This window comes from Ambystoma mexicanum, chromosome 6q (assembly GCF_040938575.1).
Source record: "Ambystoma mexicanum isolate Mex_15411 chromosome 6q, UKY_AmexF1_1, whole genome shotgun sequence".
Taxonomy (NCBI): domain Eukaryota; kingdom Metazoa; phylum Chordata; class Amphibia; order Caudata; family Ambystomatidae; genus Ambystoma; species Ambystoma mexicanum.
In genome coordinates this window covers 735167216-735186797 of record NC_090937.1, presented here as the reverse complement: position 1 = coordinate 735186797, position 19582 = coordinate 735167216, and positions in this window count along the sequence as shown.

Here is a 19582-nt window from a genome sequence, read left to right as displayed (position 1 = left end):
CACCTGAATGAATCTAATGTCAACAGATTGCGGAGAGGATGGGTGGGTCTTTACTATAATTAAGAAGAATCTGCTGTTAACATTGCACTCTTCTAACAAGGATAAGCAGGGAAGGATTCTATGGTCAACTCTGAAAGTACAGGGCTCTGATATTGTAATTTGTAATGTTTACGTCCCTAATGGAGAAGAAGATGGGTCTTTTTTTTAGGACAGTAGCTTTGTTTTTGCAGAATATTGGGCAGAATAACATCATTCTAGAAGGGGATTTCAATGAAGAGTAGACCCAATTTTAGAGAGGCGTAGTGTTTCTAGGTATGTTATGGGATGCATCAATCTCAAGGCTTTGGTCTCTCAGATGGACGAATTCCAATTGTTGGATGTATGGAGACTTTCCTACCCATCTGACAAACGTCATAGCTTTCATTTGGGGTGTCACGATGTGTATTCTCGCATTGACATGCTTCTAACTGCAGATCTGTGCACTCATAGTGTCCTCTCTGAAGATATGGGGTGCATCCATATTTCCAAACAACCACCCCCCCCTTTAGATAGAAATCTCCTTGCAATTTCAAATTCAGAAATCAAATTCATAGATGATGAATACTTCACTATTGGATGATTTGGGGATTGTAGAATAGTCTAGGAAGGCGAGTTCTTCACCGGGACAAATTGGAACAGTGAGGTGAGTGTAGAATCCACTTGGGAAGCATTCAAATGTTATATGCATGGACTATTGATAAACTTCTACAGCAAAAGGCAGAAATCACGTGACTGGAGGTACAAAACTTGTAAACAGATTATTTGACGAATCCTTATGTGGAGAATAAAAGTGAATTTGTACATCAGAAGTGTTCACTTACCAAGATGCTATCTGAAAAGGCTGAAAAGCTGGGGGTGCGCTGCAGAGCAGCCACAAGATGACTGCCTACTTCTGAGCCTCTGCTGCGACTGCCTGGCACAGCCATTAGATGACCCACTAATCGGAGCCAGTTGCTGTTGGAAACCTAGGCAGTGCCGTCAGAGTGTCTGGTGAGGGCACGGGGCGATTTTGGTGTGAATTGGTGGAGCCACACGCCGGATACACCATGCTTCATGCAAGGCCCGTGTCACTGGAGCCCAAAGAGCGAGTGCTGCAGCACAGCAGGATTGATCAGAGCCGGTGTTACAGTAGAGAATGCAGCAGGAGCCCTTTAAGAGGGGTGGTCTAAAGCCAAAGCGGGAAGACAGGAGGAGGGAGGAAGTGGAGGGGGTAAGGGAGGAGGTAGTTTGTTGTTGTATGGGAAATAAAGAAGGAAGAGGTGATACTAGTGAGTCCTGTGTCGTCTTTAAAAGGTATTGATTGGGGCCTAATGGCAGGGGCCAGCTATTGCAGTTGTCTGGCACAGGCTGGATGTTGAGACCCTGAGTGCATGAGGCTAATCGGAGCCCACAGCGAAGCATACAACAACGGAGTGCTGTTGAGAAAGGCATGGAGCTCCGGACACCAGAGCTTGCCATGGAAGCCCGTACAACCCCAGGGATAGCTACAGGGAAGCAGAGGTGTATCTCCCTGAGGAGTGCCGTGATGCAATATACATGGGAACTAGGGAGCTATGGTGGCAGGGATGGCCTGGTGAAATCCACCCGTGCTGGTGGGAAGCTGGGCGGCTGCTAAGGTTCATATTCTGGGGGACCCCAGTCCGGCTTACCTGTACAACTTTGGTGTACTACTGGCCGGATGTCAAAATCCCCTTTCTTATCCTCACCAGAGTCTTCAGAAGAGGTGTGCTCAGAAGAGTCAGTCGGAATTGGCATATTGTTCTACTTTTTCTTAGAAGTTTTGCGTTCCTTGTAGAAGTATGGCCTGCCACGAGGAGTACCCACTATGCCTGCCTGACAACAGTCCCGGCAAGAAGCTAACTCCCCAGAACACCCAAACAAGGGGAAAAAGCCAAAGGTGCAAAAAAAAAAACCTGAATATTCTTCTCTGGTGGAAAGGCAAGTAGTTTGGGGAGCACTGGTAATTACAAAAGGAAGGTAGTACAGGCATCTTTAGTATGCTAATCCTGACACAGATGATTTATAGGCATAGATCTGAGAGTATGACCAAAGGAGGGCAATGAGTAGCAAGCGAAGCAGAAAGTCAAGCAATACATGTGGAAAGAGCAAGGCAAGCAAGGGGTATGCAGCGACCTGACAGGAGCAGAGTGAGGATAGAAGGTGTCTGAAGGCAGTGATGGCGACAAGGCAAGAATCCAGCAGGAGACAGAAAAATAAGGGCCAGCAACAGACAAAAATGAGAAGGCAGAAGCAAGCGGGAGTAGGGTGTAGGGTAGGGTGACAATGGGGGAGCGTCTTACCAAGTAGGAAGAAAGCAGGTTGCAACGCACCACCGTAGCAAACAGAACTGTGACTTATTCTCTGGCGGTGGCCATATTGGAAAAGGACTAGTGCGGTCCATGCATTCGCTGAACAAACGTGGCGGCACAACAATGGTGTAAGTCCTACTCTTCCATATTCGCCAGAATGGCAACGCCGTGACACCGGATGAGATTGGTGTGCGAAGGCCTGCAGACCTGTGACATTCAATGTTGCAGTGGGCCTGCCAGCTGTCTAGTCATCCTGCACAGCTCCCGTAGCCCCTGGGTTGGGAAACTACTACGCCACTACAGATCTGCACTATTTAGCGGCGCTTTTTCTGAAAATTATGGAATTAAATATAGTACCTTCCTCTGGGAAAATATATTTTCTGATTCCTATGCATTAAAAGGGTTGTAGGAATAATCCAGCTAATTATCGTCTCTTAGCATTATCAGATGTGTCTAGCAAAGTCCTTGCAACATTACTACACACAGAGTTATATTGGTGGGTGGTAGATAGTAAGGTTCTGAATATCCTTCAGACAGGCTATCATAAAGGTTGCTCATCTGCTCACAATAACTTGATACTAGATTTCCTTTCTACAAAGGCTGAGAATGAATTGGGCCCTCCACTAAATGATTTTAGTACAGTGTTAGACTGTGTGTGTAGAGATAAGCTTTGGAACAAATTACGTAAATGACCAATACCATTGGGGTTATTAGATAAGACTCAATGGCTCATGACACAGACCACAGTGCAAATACAACTAGCTAGCATGGGTAACGATGTCACAACCAATCAATACCAGCATGGGATCAAACATTGGCACACCTCGTTCTAATCTGTACATTGCTGATATGCCTACTGTTTTTCAAAAGGCTCTAATATGTCCACCTAAAATTGCAAACAAATACATCTCATGGTTGGGTTATGCAGACGATATAGTGGGTTTTGTGGACGATGTAGTGTTGTTAGATTACACAGCGATAGGTCTTCAGCAACTTCAATAATTTGAATATTAACATCTCTTAAACTAAGGTCATGTGTTTAGAAAAGGCAAAATTAGTAATATTACTTGGACGCTTGAACAGAACAAGAGAGAAATAGTAAACTCTTACATGTATTTAGGGGTTATGTTCACCAGTAAAAATAACCCAGGTGAGTGTAGAGAACGACGAATGATCAAGGCATGCAGTAAGATAGGAGGCCATTAAGAACTTTGTTAAAAATCACTGTATATACAGCATTGTTGGTCTACTAAAAATCGAAACACAAAGTAATGTTGCAGGCATATTATATGGCACAGAAGCATAATGTCATGGTGAATTGGCTTGGCTTAATAAGTTAGAAGCTGCAATATGGAGAGCAATTTTAGGTATTCCCAACTCGATATCAAATAACTGTTATGTCTTCAACGTATGTCTTTTCCAAACCTCAAAATGAAATCGTTAAATTCTCTTCTCCTTTCTGGTGGCGAAAATATCTATAATTGTGCTTTAACCTGCTACCACGCTTAGCAGTACTTGGTCTTAGATTGGGAATTAATTCCAAAATAAGTTGTTGCCAGTGCAAACTATTGTAAAAACCAGAAACTATAAGACATTTAATAACAGAATGTGAAGTGCTTATAGAGCCTAGAAATGTATGTTGTGGGCGATTTATTCATAGTATAAGTGCAATGAAGAACAATGAATACTGGTTATGGTGTTTGAGTGGGTGGAGCATTTTTATTACTTTTGCAATATTGAATTTTTGGTTGTCCTTAGAGGAAACTTATAATTTGTAATTAATGAAATTAGATTTAAATTGATCATAGCTTTGAAGCTATTTTTAGAAATGTTTCTTTCTTTTTCTGCTTTTCTTTAAATGTGTCTATGTACTATGTATTCAAAGTTTACTAGTTAAACTGTTCTGTACAACAAATACAAAAGTGGAACATGTATAGGTCCATGAAAGGCCTTTCAATTGACAGCAGGTATACCATTGTTAATTTTCCATGTGATGCCTTGGCTATTTGCAAAGTAATTAATAGCCAAATGTGCTTGTGTTCTATTGGTGACTCTGCCTTTTGCCCTATTTTACATATTGTCCACAGAGGCAAAGGAGGACATCGACTGGTTTGTCTCTCATTGTTGCTTTGTCGATTAGGCTGAGCAGTCTCTAGTCTGACTTATTATGAAATCTATGGCACTTTTATCAATCATTGTATTATTCTTGACGTGTGCAATGTGCTGTTCTATTTTGTTGTTTGCTCTTGTACTAACAGTTGCTTTTTCAACATGTCTGATGTTATTTGTTATCTGTAAGAAGACAAGGCCTTGGCCATCAGTGGTTGGTTAACTACCAAATAATTTCACTCTATGCATGTATGCGGACATTCTTGGATTGCTTTTTATTATTACCTTATTGAGTGTTTTGCAATTGAGAGGGATCAGCTCACTACAATCTGAAACTATTTCACCCTCTAAGCTGCTCTTTTGAAAAATGTGTCTTTTTCTCTTGTCCCATTCATTCTCTATGATACAGGAGGAAAGCGGGACGTCAATTACCTTTAGAGAATCCTCTGAAACAACTCACGATGCACAGGTAAGTTACACTGTATTGCTTTGCATCGTAGGAATGTATGTTCATGGATTTAGAATTGAGAGCTTGAATGTCAACAATAATGGTCTTTGCAATTTGTGGAAAGATTTCATTGTATGGCCCCATCCCCTTTGACAGTGTCAAAAAGTGCTTTTGACACATTTCTCATTCCTTTTCATGTCCTGCAGGAAAAGACATGTTCTTGCACAGCATTTACATTCATTCCCCTCTGACACCTAGCATTTCATGTTTGTAGCAGAGCCACCGTTGTTTTATTCACTACTGTTAATGTGTTTAATTTTGTGATAGTTTAGTGCAGCTGGGTGGATAATTTTTTGTCACAGTAGTGTGCAGGTTATTAGAATGATTGCCCTTCATATTTGCTTGAGTGATAATTCTGCACTCTGGCATTGTCCATTTTCATTACATTGAAAGAGCATTATACCATCAGAGGCCTTCTTTTATCTTGGCCATCCAACACTATACTAAGTGGGTTAGTACTGAGCTTTATGGGGTTAGGTGTTTGTGGTTAGAAGTGCAAGCATGCATGTCACTAATGTAGGGATGGGCAGTCTCTGGACATAGTGGAATGTATAGCCCCATGTCATTTCCTTGTGTCAATATTGTGCCTTTGACTCATGCTGCTTTTCATGTATTGCCTCGCTGGAGGAGACCGGGGTGGCCACTATTCCCTTTGGTCTACCGATACGTCACACCGAGCACAGATACGCCTGCCGTGTTTCATTATGATTTTCTGGAGTTAAGTGTCTTCCATTAAAAGTGGAAGAATGTATTTCACTAATGTACATCCGTGCTGTCTCTGAGCATAGAGGAATGTATTGCAGCATGCCATTTCCGTGGATCAAAAGTGTGCCTCCTGCCTTTTTTCATTTCTTGTCCTTGAGGAGGAGGCCTTGATGGACACTCTTCTCTCCGGACAATGCAAACACCACAAGTAGCACAGGTATGCCATTTGTGTTTTTTTTATTTTTATTTTTGCATTTGCGATAATGTTCTCTTTAATAAACTTGGAACGTTGTAGTTATATTGATTTAGTAATTGTTCTAGCATCTGCTTTTCAGAAAATGAGGGATATAATTCTAAATAGGAACTTTTCAGTATGTTCGGTGTAAATGCACACAAACTACATTGCGGGTAATATCCTAATGCTAGCTGTGTAATTTTACGTTCTTCTAATAATCATAGCATAGCCTGGGAATGCCACAGGAAGAATACAGTTCTAATCTAGCACATAAAAAAACCATGGGTAATTGCATATGACTGTTGCAGAAATATTGCTGTATTGTACCTGATCATACTGCCACCCTTCTTTTTTTTGTTTTTGATTGCAAAACAATATTTTAAAAAAATAGTTACTCAGAAACTTGTATTACTTTTTCAAAGGTATCACACACTGGCCTCATCAGGAGTTGGGTGGTATCCCGCCCAAGTTTATTTGCGTTAGTGCCCACCCATCCTGCAGTATTACCACCGGGTCACAGGTTGGCCGCTAACCATTACACCCCATTCCCATTGGGTCCATTGGACCCAATGGGGAATTTTCAGTGCAATTACTGCACGGTAACACCGCTGGCAGTAATTGCACCAAAAATGGGCTTTTTTCCATTGTGTTAACCCCTAGCTGTAAACTGAGGCTAAACACACCAGACTCGAGATTGTGCAGAACCTTAAATGTGGCGGTAACATTCCAAAGGGGTCCCTACATTCGAACTCACTGTGGTTTAGTGGATTGCCAGACTCTAAATTGCAAGTTTTTGTAACATTTTGACACTAGAATTAATGTCGAAGAACTCCTACTACCAATTCCAGAGACAACATCTCTTCCCTGCAATGCATGAGGCCTGGCTACAGGAGCAGACAGCTCTGGGCTAAGTTCTCGCTTGAAAAAGACTTACAGTGTGACAATCAATTTCAATTTATTAATATACTTTCAGTTTATATGCTTTGTATATACAACATAAAAACAGATCTAAAATATATATAAATGACATATTTAAAATACATTAACATTACATGAATATACACATAAAACATATAAAATAATCCATTAGAATTAAGGACCAATTCCATAAATTTATATCCAGGTCATTCTGTCTACTAAAACGATATACTCAAGGACAATAATCCTTCAATATTCATAAAGTGCAAATATCCTAACACATTTCATATAGAATTTGACCATAAATATATAAAATTCTTATTATTCCCGTCCATAAACATTTGCCATAACACCATTGGTTTGCAAGAGTTAAAGCAATTGTTATAAGACTTCAGCATCTGATCTCTAATATATATCAGACCCTCACATCTTGATAGTATGTGCTCCAATGGTTCAATAGTTCATTCACCGCACAACCAGGACTCTTGTTTATTTCGTGATAGGTCTTTCCTTGCCCCCTCACTCTCTAAGACCTTCCTTTGTTTACATTTTAAAAGTGTGTACTGTCTTATCACCCAAGATTCTGGGAATGCCATAATGTAGGCTGGCAAGGTGTTTCGAGAATCTATATACCGGAGGAAAGGTACTCTATAGTATTACATGATAGTTGTACCATCTTATTTTCACGGTCAAATGATCTGATTTTCTTTTTTTGTTTTTGTGTTAATTGCAGATATTACTATGTTGCATCCACCCTTCCATTTGTTATAAACAGTAAAAATGTCCCCCCATACACCAATCTAAGTGTAATTGTCGAGACCCAGAAAAGCCTTAGTGTAATACACCGTAATCGTCCTGTTGTTCAGTGTCATCAAATCAATAGAGCACATAAAAAAAGATGTGTAAATAGAATAGACAAAATACATGTCAAGTCATATTCAAGGTAAAACAATTTGACAGTTACAGATTGTGGCATACGAAACAATTTCGGAGCAGTTTTGCTTCAAATCATTTTATCTCAGAGTGAAACTATGCCCCCATATCTCAATTCCATATGTCAGTACGGGAATTGTTTTCATTGTATACAAAAGAAGTATTGTGTTTACTGATAATCCACCATTTCTTCCAATAAAGCACTGACAACTCCTATCAGCCTCCAACATTTCAACTTAGTTTTCTCCCAATGTAACTTCCAATTTAGCCTCTCATCAACTAAAAGGCATATGAATTGACACATTCAAGTTTCTTCTCTTTCCATTCATGTTTATCAACTTTTTCCTTTTTCCCGTAAATATCATTACTTTACTCTTTTCTGCGTTGATTTGGAGGCCATTCTGCTTGGCAAAAACAACCAGGACATCAAATAAGCTTTGTAGCCGCTTTGGTGTATAGTTCAGTAACAGTAAATCACCTGCATAACCCAGCCACTTATGCGCTCTGCACCAGGGCATAAGCTACCTGGGTTAAAAGACATTGAGAGATCAGCCAAACATAAATTAAATAATGTGGCAGTAACAATGCATTATTGTTTTACCCCCCTCTGAGTAGTGGTGGATACGGAAAGTCAACCAGTAGCATTCAGCCAAACTTTCACACTTGTCTCACAGTGTAATAGCATGTGCATCCTTAACAGTCCCTGAGGGATTTTCCATGCCTCAAGTTTGCGCCAAAGATTGTTTCTTACAACCGTATCAAAGGCGGTGCTAAAATATACTATATACTTTTGTTTTTCTGCATGTCCAAGCATACTCAACTGAGGATACTAATGCGAATATATTGTGGGATATTCTGGCTTTAGCTCTATAGCCAGTCTGGAACTTACTTAAAATGTCATTTTCCCTTATCCAGACAGGAGTAGCCGTGCAAAAACCTTTGCAGAAATATCCAGCATGGTTAGAAGTCGGTAATTCCAGAGGTCACACTGTTGGCCCTTTTTATATACAGGCAGAATATGACTCTCCCTCCATGTTGCAGGGAGTTTACTAGACTTCCCGTTTTCCATGTAGAGTAGCCACAAAGCTTCTGCCCATAATACACCTGACATTTTCAATAGGCCATTATGTATCCCATCAGGGCTGCATGCTCTTGAGCTATTTAATTTTTTCAATTATCTCTCTTAATTCTAGACAAGTAGCTTTACATATACAAGGTGCATCAGGAATTACCATTTCTGTTTTATTTTCATCAAGGTATTTGCTATGTGTTCAACCCATGCTTCTTAAGGTACACAGTTTATCGGCAGCTCATTGTTATTGCTTAATCTTATTTTTTTCCAAATGGCTACTGTATTGTTGGGCAATAGCTAGCCACCACTTATTTTCACAATATTTTTTGTATTGGCATATCCATTGTCTGTATATTTGTTTGTCTTCTTAAAAATATTACAAGTTACCACAGCGGCATCATGGCTCCATGCAGCGCAAGCTAATAGGGAGGCAATAAAAAACCAACAAAGTTTGTCCCCACAGGTACTGATCTATGGGTGGAATCACTATGGAAATCGGTGCCTTCAGCAGACAATAGAACTAACCTCACCAACTTCTCCGCCCACTACAAAAATGAGATCACGCGTGCCAAGAAAGAATCTCTTAATTCCAGGATCTCACAGGCAGGCTCCAGCACAAAAGAGCTCTTTAACATCTTAAAGGAATTAGAAAACCCCACTCCTCCTGAAGATACCTGCACAAAGGATAAACCTTGGTGCACAGGGATCCAGAACGTCCTTGCCAACAAAATCTCAGGGCTCCAAACTAAAATTGAAAACAAACGGCTACAGCTCACTCACGACCCCTCCTCCAGACCCACCCATCCCCCACTTACCGCCTCTAGCTCAGGCTTCACCTTCAAAAAGGTGACCACACTTGAAGTACAAAAAATCATAGCATCCTTGAAACCCTCGAACTGCAAGGGGGATAGCTGCCCCGCACAGATAATCAAGGATGCTGCCAGGGATCTCTCCCCCTTCATCACCAAATTAATAAACTTGTCTTTCTCTAACAATATGGTCCCAAATAATCTGAAACAATCCTGGGTCCTACCCTTGCTAAAAAAACAGACCCTTGACCCAGACATACCCACAAATTATAGACCCATTACCACTGTCCCATTCTTACTAAAGATCCTTGACAGAGTGGCCTACTTACAAATTCAGGATTACCTTGAAACTAACCGATTACTAGGTACTCGCCAATCTGGCTTTCGTCCCCAACATGGGACGGAAACGGCCCTTGTTGATCTCAAGAGCCAGATAGACGAAATCAAAGATAAAGGGAGAGCTGCTATCCTGCTTCTCCTCGACCTTTCCGCTGCCTTTGACCTGGTTGACCACAAAATCCTGTGCAACCACCTATCATCGGCAGCACACTTCTCCCACTCGGCGGTCACATGGATCCAATCCTTCCTGGACAATAGGACCATGCGAGTCTTCTCACCCATTGCAGCAGCCGACCCTATTCCCATTACCTGCGGTGTCCCACAAGGATCGTGTGTTTCACCTACCTTGTATAATATATTCACAAAGCCCCTATTCGATAAACTGGACCATCTGGGTGTCACCTACACTAACTACGCAGATGACACCCAGATACTCCTCACTTTATCAGGCAACCACAACACGGATGCCAACAGGATCGGTGAAGTCTTCTCCATCGTTCAGGCATGGATGGCCACACATGGCCTCTGCCTGAACGATGACAAGACCGAACTGCTCCTTGTCGGCTCACCCAACACTATCCGGAATCTCAGCCCGAGCTACTCTAGCTTCATCGTTGACGGCAACACCATTCCCACTGCCAAAAGTGTAAAAACTCTTGGCTTCTATCTCGACACTAACACCAACCTCGCCAAACAAATTAATATGACCGCCTCAGCCACTGCTTACACTGGGAAACTAATCAGAGCCTGCAGACCTTTGATATCCCCCAACAATTGCCTTACTCTAGCCAGAGCACTTATACAATCCAAACTGGATTATTGCAACAGCCTGTATGTAGGTGCCAATAAAACGGTTGTTAACAAACTACAAGTTCTACAAAATAATGCACTCCGCGCCGCCCTTAATATTCCCAGAAGAGAACACATCTCAGCCACAAGAATCACATGCAAATGGCTCTCCATCCAACAAAAAATAGACCTAAAAACTATCTGCCTCACCTACAAAGCTCTTAACCACCTGGCCCCACCTTATTTAACCGATAAATTCATCTTAAGACAGAATATTAGAACCACCAGATCCTCTAACACACGAACAACTGACAGTGCCCAAATACTCCCTCAAAAGAGCCGGCGGATCCAGTTTCCCAGTTCTAGCTTCACAATTATGGAACACTATCCCATTGGACATCAAATCCACCCCTACATTTCAACCTTTCAGAACTAAGATCATCACCTGGTTACTTAACAATTAACTAGCACCGTATGTATATATGTCACTCAGTCTACTATAACTGCTGTCATAACCGATGTTGTAACTATACTTACTCTGCACAATTGTACAATTGTTCCTACCTATGCCTGTAACTTGATGTTCAAGCGCCCATATACCTCTGGGTCAGGCGCGCTATACAAATAAATAAACAAACAAACAAACAAAGCAGTGTATGAATTACATACATACCCCAATCTTTTATCTGAATAGAAAAAAACACAAAAAATGTGAAAACAAGGATCACTCCTCTGTGGGTGTACTCATCAAAATTCCCAGATAGCATCCTACTGTTCTCTATATGTTCAAAATAACATCATATATGCATAGGGACCCAGGGTTTATACAATTATCTTGGCCATTTCAGTCAGTTTTGTTACTTCACTGCACATAGAATCTAACAATAAACTCAATCATATTTTTCATCATTTATTACAAAACATGAATCAATTCTTTGTACAAAAACTTACAAACATTTTACAAAACATATACCAATATTGTTTTAAAACAAGCTTCGGAAACACAAAAGCCAAAAATGACAATAATGATAAAGTATCAACAAGCAATGCAGAAAAAGAAAGAAAAAAAGAAGAGTTTCAATGAGCATAAAATTTCACTGAATATCCCAAAAATTGGATTTGTATCCTATAATGCAGAATGCTGTTAAGTAGCTAGATTTCAACTCAAATTCAATTTTCAGAATCAAAATTGCCCCACAATGCCAAAAAGTTATACATTTTTTTTTTGTTGTAAAACTTGGGGTTTATAACCGGTGGAGATTGGTTCATATAAGAACACTAACCCACTCTTCCTTACAATTCTGCTAAAGATATACGAATATGACCTGTCCTTCCACGCACAGGCACATCACTCACACCCACTGGCAAGGTCAAAATGGCGTGGTGAAATTCGTTTTGGCGTGTTGATCTAATAGAGACCGCCTTCCTCAGGACCTGAGGTCAGAAATTTAAGAGTAATACCCCTAAATGAGAGAAGAAAAGAAAGAAAAAATAGAAAGAGAAAATCACTAAAACAGGAGCAAAAGAAATGTCTGACTATCCAATCATCTACCAAACCCACTAAACATTAGAAACCGGAAAAAGTGGATTAAAGAAAGCTTTAGATTAAAGAGTTTAATTGTATTGAGATACAGAGTGTGAAGTACGCTAATTCTTCACAGAGTGCAACTTAGAAAATATGCATGGATGTAGAGAGAGAATATATGAATGTCCACACTGTGACCACTTAAGAGCATCATGTCGAGCACACAAGGAGCTGCTTGGTTGAAATCAGGCAGAAAGAACAAAGGAAGACCTGATAGCAATCCAAAGTGAGGGGAGTGATCCCTAGATGGTCTAGGGCATGCTGGTGAGCATGCACACTCGGGCACCCTCTATCCCTGCACAATACATGCTCAGTGGTGTGCTTTTATAATGCACATTGAACAATTTCCCAGGGCAAAAAAGGGCATCATTACCTGAACCGACCTTGAATATAGGGGGAGAGACCTTTTATACAGCTAGATTCCATCAATATCTGTGCAGAGCTGCCAAAGTGCTAGGACTGCGCGAAGGTAAACTACAAGGGGTGCAGGCAGCAAGAACCGGCGGTGGCTAAAGGGAACAGTGTAAATGTGCACTTGTTAAACAGAATACCCAGGGGGACAATACACATCCGTGTATCAAAGCTCATTTCTTTTAATTAGAGGAAAAAACCATAAAGCAAGGGTTAAAAACACAAGAAGGTAGAATGGCTATACCTTGCAATACTGTAGTTAGAAAAGCTGTGTTAGAATCACGGCCATCAGCTGGCAGAGCCTACGAGTCACAGCCGCGGAAAGTGAATGGCTACAAGGGAAACGCAGATGGAAAACGGGAGAGGGTTAGAAAGAAAGGTTCCACAGTCTGGTGAGCTCGGCAAGAACTGACTGCCCAGCTGTGTGCATGTCGCGAGCTAGGAGCTTACTGTGTGTTAGGCAAACAAGACCAGCGGATAGAGAAACCCCTGGCAGTGTATCCAGGCTGCTATGGAAACACAGCCCTGGGGCTGCAGCTTCCACTTGATGGAAGCGTGCCATAGGAGGATTAGTGGTCAAAAATGGAATCACACCGTATGTGCATACTGATTAGCTCCTATGTCAAGCCGGCTCTATATACTTATAGAAGCCTGGACAGCACAATGAGGGTCTTATCCCTCTGCTGGATTTGTGAGGAGTCTTGGACTCTCACCCAGGGAGCATGAAGCTGCATTATATGGCTAACTTCATAGGCCCTGAATCTGTGGGTAAGCCTGCACCTTGTGCATGATTCTGCTCCCAACCTGGTTATTGTCACGCCCTAAGGGGGACTGTGCTGCTACACTGCCCCTGTTCTACATTGGATCTGGCATTTCTCAATGCTCTACCATGTTTTGCATATAGCGCTGCAGTGCAGCAAATAGCAGTTGTAATCCAGAAGGCCAATTGGTCTGAACTCAAATGGATGTATCTACACAGAGACATATAGAGTAAGATGGCATGCAGTGGGCACATGGCCCAATCAGCCATAATTGCATATAAATGCCTTATGGGGAGCCGGAGGTCAAACCCCCCTGCTTAGTTCCCATAGGGCGTAGCCAAAATATACAAAGAGAGTACTACACTGGCCCTCATGTTGTGGTGTGGGCTCAGCACACATGGTACTTAAGTGAGGACAATGGTGGATGGTGGGTCTATAATGCGCTCAGAGTCATGTCATATCTAAAGTTGCAGGCTCGCTCATGTGAATGTGGTGACTATAGCCTTGGTAGTACATATCCAAATGGAACCCTTTAAAGAGGCACTATCTATGGAAAAATGTGCCTACGGCTGCAATTGGTAGACCGGGGATTCTTCATTAAGACCTCTTAGTTTGTCAAGCGTTCTCAAACGTTGGATCCATCTGGACTCTTTATTGTTCAGCGCTCGCTGTGTGTTGGAGCTATTTTTGTCTGTATCAATCACCCACCATTGCATGTCTTCAGGGGAATGGGCAAAGGCCACATAGTGGGATACCATCGGTTTTTGGTGGTTCTTGCCTCTGATCCTAGATCGATGTTCATTAATTCGCATATGGACTGGTCTCTTGGTCTGCCCAACATATCTCACTCCACACGGACATTGGATACAGTAGACCACATTCGCAGTTTTGCAATTAGATAAGAAGCGTATATCCCATGTTCTGTCTTGAATTGGGAAGCTAGACACCTTCTTGGTGAATTGGCATGCACAACAATTTCCACATGGGAAATGTCCCAGCAGTGGTCGAAGAACTCTGTGGCTGGTATTAGGAGTACCATGGCTTGTTGAATGCATACGTTTGTCTCATCAGGTTTCTAGACCTTTTAAAAGCAAACAAAGGTTTGCTTTTAACTGGGAATCAACTGCTCACCATCGGCCAGTGCTTTAAGAGTGTCTTCGTAATAGAAAACGATTGGGTACTATAAGTTGTTACACAAGTTATCCGATCCTGGGTATGATTTCTCAAACTTGGTTCCAACAGGTTCTCCCTAGGAGTGAATCTCGCTCTTTTTAGGGCGTGTGACACCAACTTCTTTGGGTAGCCCAGTTCTTTCAGGTCATTGGCTAGTTTATTAGCATGTACATAGTAATCTGCAATCACTGTACAATTTCCTCTTAGCCTGAGGAATTGGCTATACGGCAAGTTCTCTTTTAGAGACCTGGGGTGGAAGCTCTTAAAGTGCAGGAAGGCATTTCTGTCAGTTGTTTTTTTTATGCAGAGTGCAAAAAAGATGTCCCATTTTTGCATGAATGCAGAGATCCAGAAAATTAATAGACGTTTTGGAATATTCCATAGTAAACTCAATGGTAGTATGTTGATGATTCAAGTAAGCAAAGAATTCATTCAAGGACTCGATGTTGCCTCGCCATAGGAAAATCACATCGTCGATGTATCTAAACCACTTTTTAATATGTGGTTTGTAGATGTTATTAGCCGAGAGCACACATCTCTACTCGAAGGATGCCATGACCAAAATTGCAAGGCTAGGGGCAAAGGCTGCTCCCATCGCAATGCCTCTTGTTTGTAAATAAAATTGTCCGGAGTAAACAATAAAATGTCTTTGAAGTGCAATGGTTATTAATTCAATGATAAAGGCTGCTGGAACCCTATGTTGGGTGGCCTGATTGATGAGAAAATGTTGGATTATCTCTATCACTTCCTCCTGCGGGATGTTAGTATAGAGCGATTTGATGTCCATTGTAACTAGGAAATCATGTTCATCATCAAAAGGTTCACCTTCAAAGATTTTGATGGTTGCTGTGGTATCTTTGAGGTATGTAGCAGTTTGTTGGCTAATAGGTTGCAGAAACAGGTCAATAAAGTTGCACAAAGGTTCCAAGATGGAACCACATCCCGACACGATTGGCCTCCCTGGTGGGTGTGTTTGATGTTTATGAATTTTGGGGAGGGCGTAAAAGGAGAGGATTCTGTTCTCCGAATGATTTAAATACTCTAGTTCCTCCTTGGTGATCCATGAGCGGTCTGTTGCATCCTGTGTGGCCTCCCTGATCTTATTCTCTATGTTAGGTGAAGGATCCTTCCATAGGTGGCAGTAGCTTAGACAGTCTTCCAAAAGATCTAATACCATATGGTTATACCGTGTCCAGGAGAAGAGGACAATCCCTCCCCCTTGTCTGCTGGTTTGATAATCAAGTGGGGATTAGATGTTAATTCTTGTAACGCTTACTTTTCTTTGTTAGAGAGATTGTTCTTAATCTGATGATTAGTATCCTGAAGTCTTTTCAGGTCATTCAGAACGCATTTCTCAAATAAAACAATTTCCTCTGCCACCTGATTGTCTGATGGAGTAAAGGTAGAAGGGACCCTCAACCCAGAGTCCAGTACATTTTCACATTCCTCATGTTCACAGAAGAAATTGCTAAGTCTGATTTTTCTAAAAAAATGTTTCATCTCTATTTCAGTTGAGTACCAATCCATCCTGTTGGTAGGGACGAAGGGGAGCCCCCTTTCCACAAGCTGAATTTGAGAGGCAGACAATACTGTGTCTGACAGATTAACGACTGGAATTGTTTTAGCTTCCATATTTATTGTAGGAGGAATGTCGGCAACCTCTATTGGTTGTACCCTCTCGTGCGTGGCCGTTGCCAGCTTCTGCCTCCCCATGGTTCCCATGGCTGACTGTAAAATTCCCCTTGAAACCCCCAAAACTGACCTCTTCCTAAAAAAGGTCTCTGGTCTCCTGGTCTAAAGATTTGTTGAGGTCCCGGTTGGTGTTGATCTTCACCTGCAGAGTCACTGCTGGTGTCTGAGAATGTGACCCACCTTCTGGGTCCTCTCCTATTCCGTCTGGTCTGTTGGGCTCTTTCCTGGTTTTCTGTTGCAGATATTCTGCACTAAGGTAGGGATATATTCTCTCTATCTTAAATTCTTGGATATCTTTTCCAAGTTTTTTTGATTTTTTGGACAGTGTAGATGTTTTAAATTCTTCAAAGAGTTTTTCAATCTCTCTTAATTTGTCCTATGTGTTGACAATCAGAGGATTAGAGTTAAATTTTAATTCATCTGCCTCAATCTCCTTCTGTAGTGATATCGCTAATCTTTGTGCTGTAGATATAGTCAGAACCATCAAATCTCTGCTACATTTGTTGCAATTTTGCTAAACCCCGTTTTATATTCTTCATCCTCCAGGAATAGTCCTGGTTCATTATGTATGACCAAGCCAGCTGGTATGATACTCGCTCGTAAATACTCTCTTAAGAAATGACTGTGTAGTTCGGTTCTAAATCCCTTTTTCTTCAATTTTAGCAGTTCTGCAGTATTGCTTTGTGTCAGAATAGGACCTGCATTTTCTCCTTGGTCAAAAAACAAAGGGCCTCCAATGATGTTGAGTATTTGTTCCTCGCTGTAGCTGAGTGTGGCATTCTCTGCCATATCCTGACTGGTAAATGTGAGAACAGAAGCGCAATATAGCAAAGAAAGATAAGATGATAGGTCTGTGTTCAGAGAAAAGTGTGATAGCAAAAAAGAGCAAACAAACTCTAACTGGTGAGAGGCACAGGTACCCTAAGTGTGTATTAGTACACTTTGCCTATTAGAGCCCTAAATTCATCCTAGGCTGACTTAAAACATATATACTGGAGGGATACTTCCCTACTCTGTGTAGCACTGGGAAAGAACTACAAAAAAAACCAACAAAGTTTGTCCCCACAGGTACTGATCTATGGGTGATGCAGTGTATGAACTACATACAACCCCAATATTTTATCTGAACAGAAAAAAAACACAAATAAATGTGAAAACAAGGATCACTCCTCTCTGGAGGCAATAGTCATGCAAAGCTGTTTTTTTGCCTGAATGATCATAGGATCATAGTCATTATGGTTATTAAGTACCATATTTGTGTGTTCCTGTGCTGATTTATATTCACGTATAAATGCCACTGAGTTGTTAATCTGTTCTGTCATTGCGACAAAGGCCTTGCTTAATTTTTTTCCATCATTACCTTCTTCTTGACACAATTTAACAAAGTCTGGTATTAGCTGATCCCCCCTCGCTTTACCCTTTGCCAGGTTTTGCCAAATGCCATTGAATGCGATTTCTGGCACTATTCAAAAATATATCACCAGACTTATCATAGATTTAATCTTTTCTTGTTTTGCATAAAGGTTTAAATAGCACACACAGAAGTAGATGGTCATTTTCTTCTCGGCCACAATCCCCATATCTCGCACCCATTGAAGCCTGCTATCATTCGCAAACACATAGTCAAGGGTAGAGGTACTTTTCCCACTTACACACGTAAATGCTCTTTGACCATCTTCTGGACAATTCCCATTCAGTCAGTTCTTGTGTAACAATCAGGTTTGTCCATGGGCATATACTTTTCTTGTGGGTACCATATTCACTTGGAATAGATTGTAAATTTATTTGCATTTCAGTCTCTACTGGGACTATGTTTGCTTTAAAATCTCCCATAAAATATAATGGGCGAATCCTACATATATTTTTCTATAATGGTATCTACAGCCTTCATATTGATTTTTGTAGCAACTCGATGGAGGATCATATATATTGATGATAATAGCGGTCAGACCTGGTCTCGATATTTTCCCAACCAACACTGAAGGCGAGTTGCAAGGGATTTATAGAACAGACCAGGGTGGTTTGACTGAGATCAGCAAGCCACCTTTAGGGCGACCATGCCGTCCTTTGGTTGCAGTCTTTTGAACCGTTACTCTTCCATCTATCAGTGAGTTATCAACCAACCCCGTTTCTTATAAAGCTATGATGTTAAATAATTCCATTTTCGACTACAGCCCCTTTTCTCCAAATAAGTGTGCAAACCCTCCAGTATTCCATGAATGTGACAATCCTGGATTTAGTAACACTCTATGGTAGTGCAAATCACAGAATGTACTTCTTCTTTTGTGATAAAGGAGAATGGTTTTATGAAATATAACTACTTCAATCCAGCAGACTATAAGTGTAACTAACAGCCCCCCACAGACATGTGTGCATTGCCAAAGTCATGCCACAGACATGCAAGGGAGGTTCACACAGATTCAGCATCAATTCAACATTTGCCATTTGTCAAAGTCTGTGACCAAGGAAGTAAATGCTGCAGGGGAAAAAAGGCTGTGGAAATATACTGAAATTGTCACAATACATAAGTATTCATTTTTTTTTTGGTGTTTTTTTGAACAGTCAGAAGACATACTGGTTGAAAAGTGGCAATCACTTCTGCACTATGCGGCCAACAAACATTCATAGGAGGCCAACACACATTATCATGTTTCCACACATCCACCACGAAGCAATTAATAATTTGACAAGAAGAAAATTGGTGGAGCCTGGGCTGCAACTTCATAAAGCCATGTACAGATTGTATGTGGCAATGAACTCAACAGGGGTTTCAAGGGCTCACAGAATGTTGCCACACAAGAAATTTGGAGGTGTTCCATAACATGTGCCTCAAATACCATCCCAAAATGTTGCATTTAAACATTGAAGACATGGACTCCACAACACAGTGTAATTGGTGGTGGTGCAAAAAACAGACGGATCTTAATTGTATTATAGGTGAACTTTGCAAAAAGAAATAATGAATTGGTCACCACGCCTATGCTAGCAAAGAAATTGAATTTGGGTTTGTGCGCGATCTCACAGTCTTGATGGAAACACATGGCCTTAAACCCAGTTTTCATCTGCTTGCAGAAATAATGTTCCAAAGCATTTTACCAGTGGAATGTCCTCAAAAAGTCTCCCATTGTGGAAAAACTAAGTAGTAGATTTAAATAATCTGTGGTTTATTAATTATTAAATATTGTTGTGTTCCAC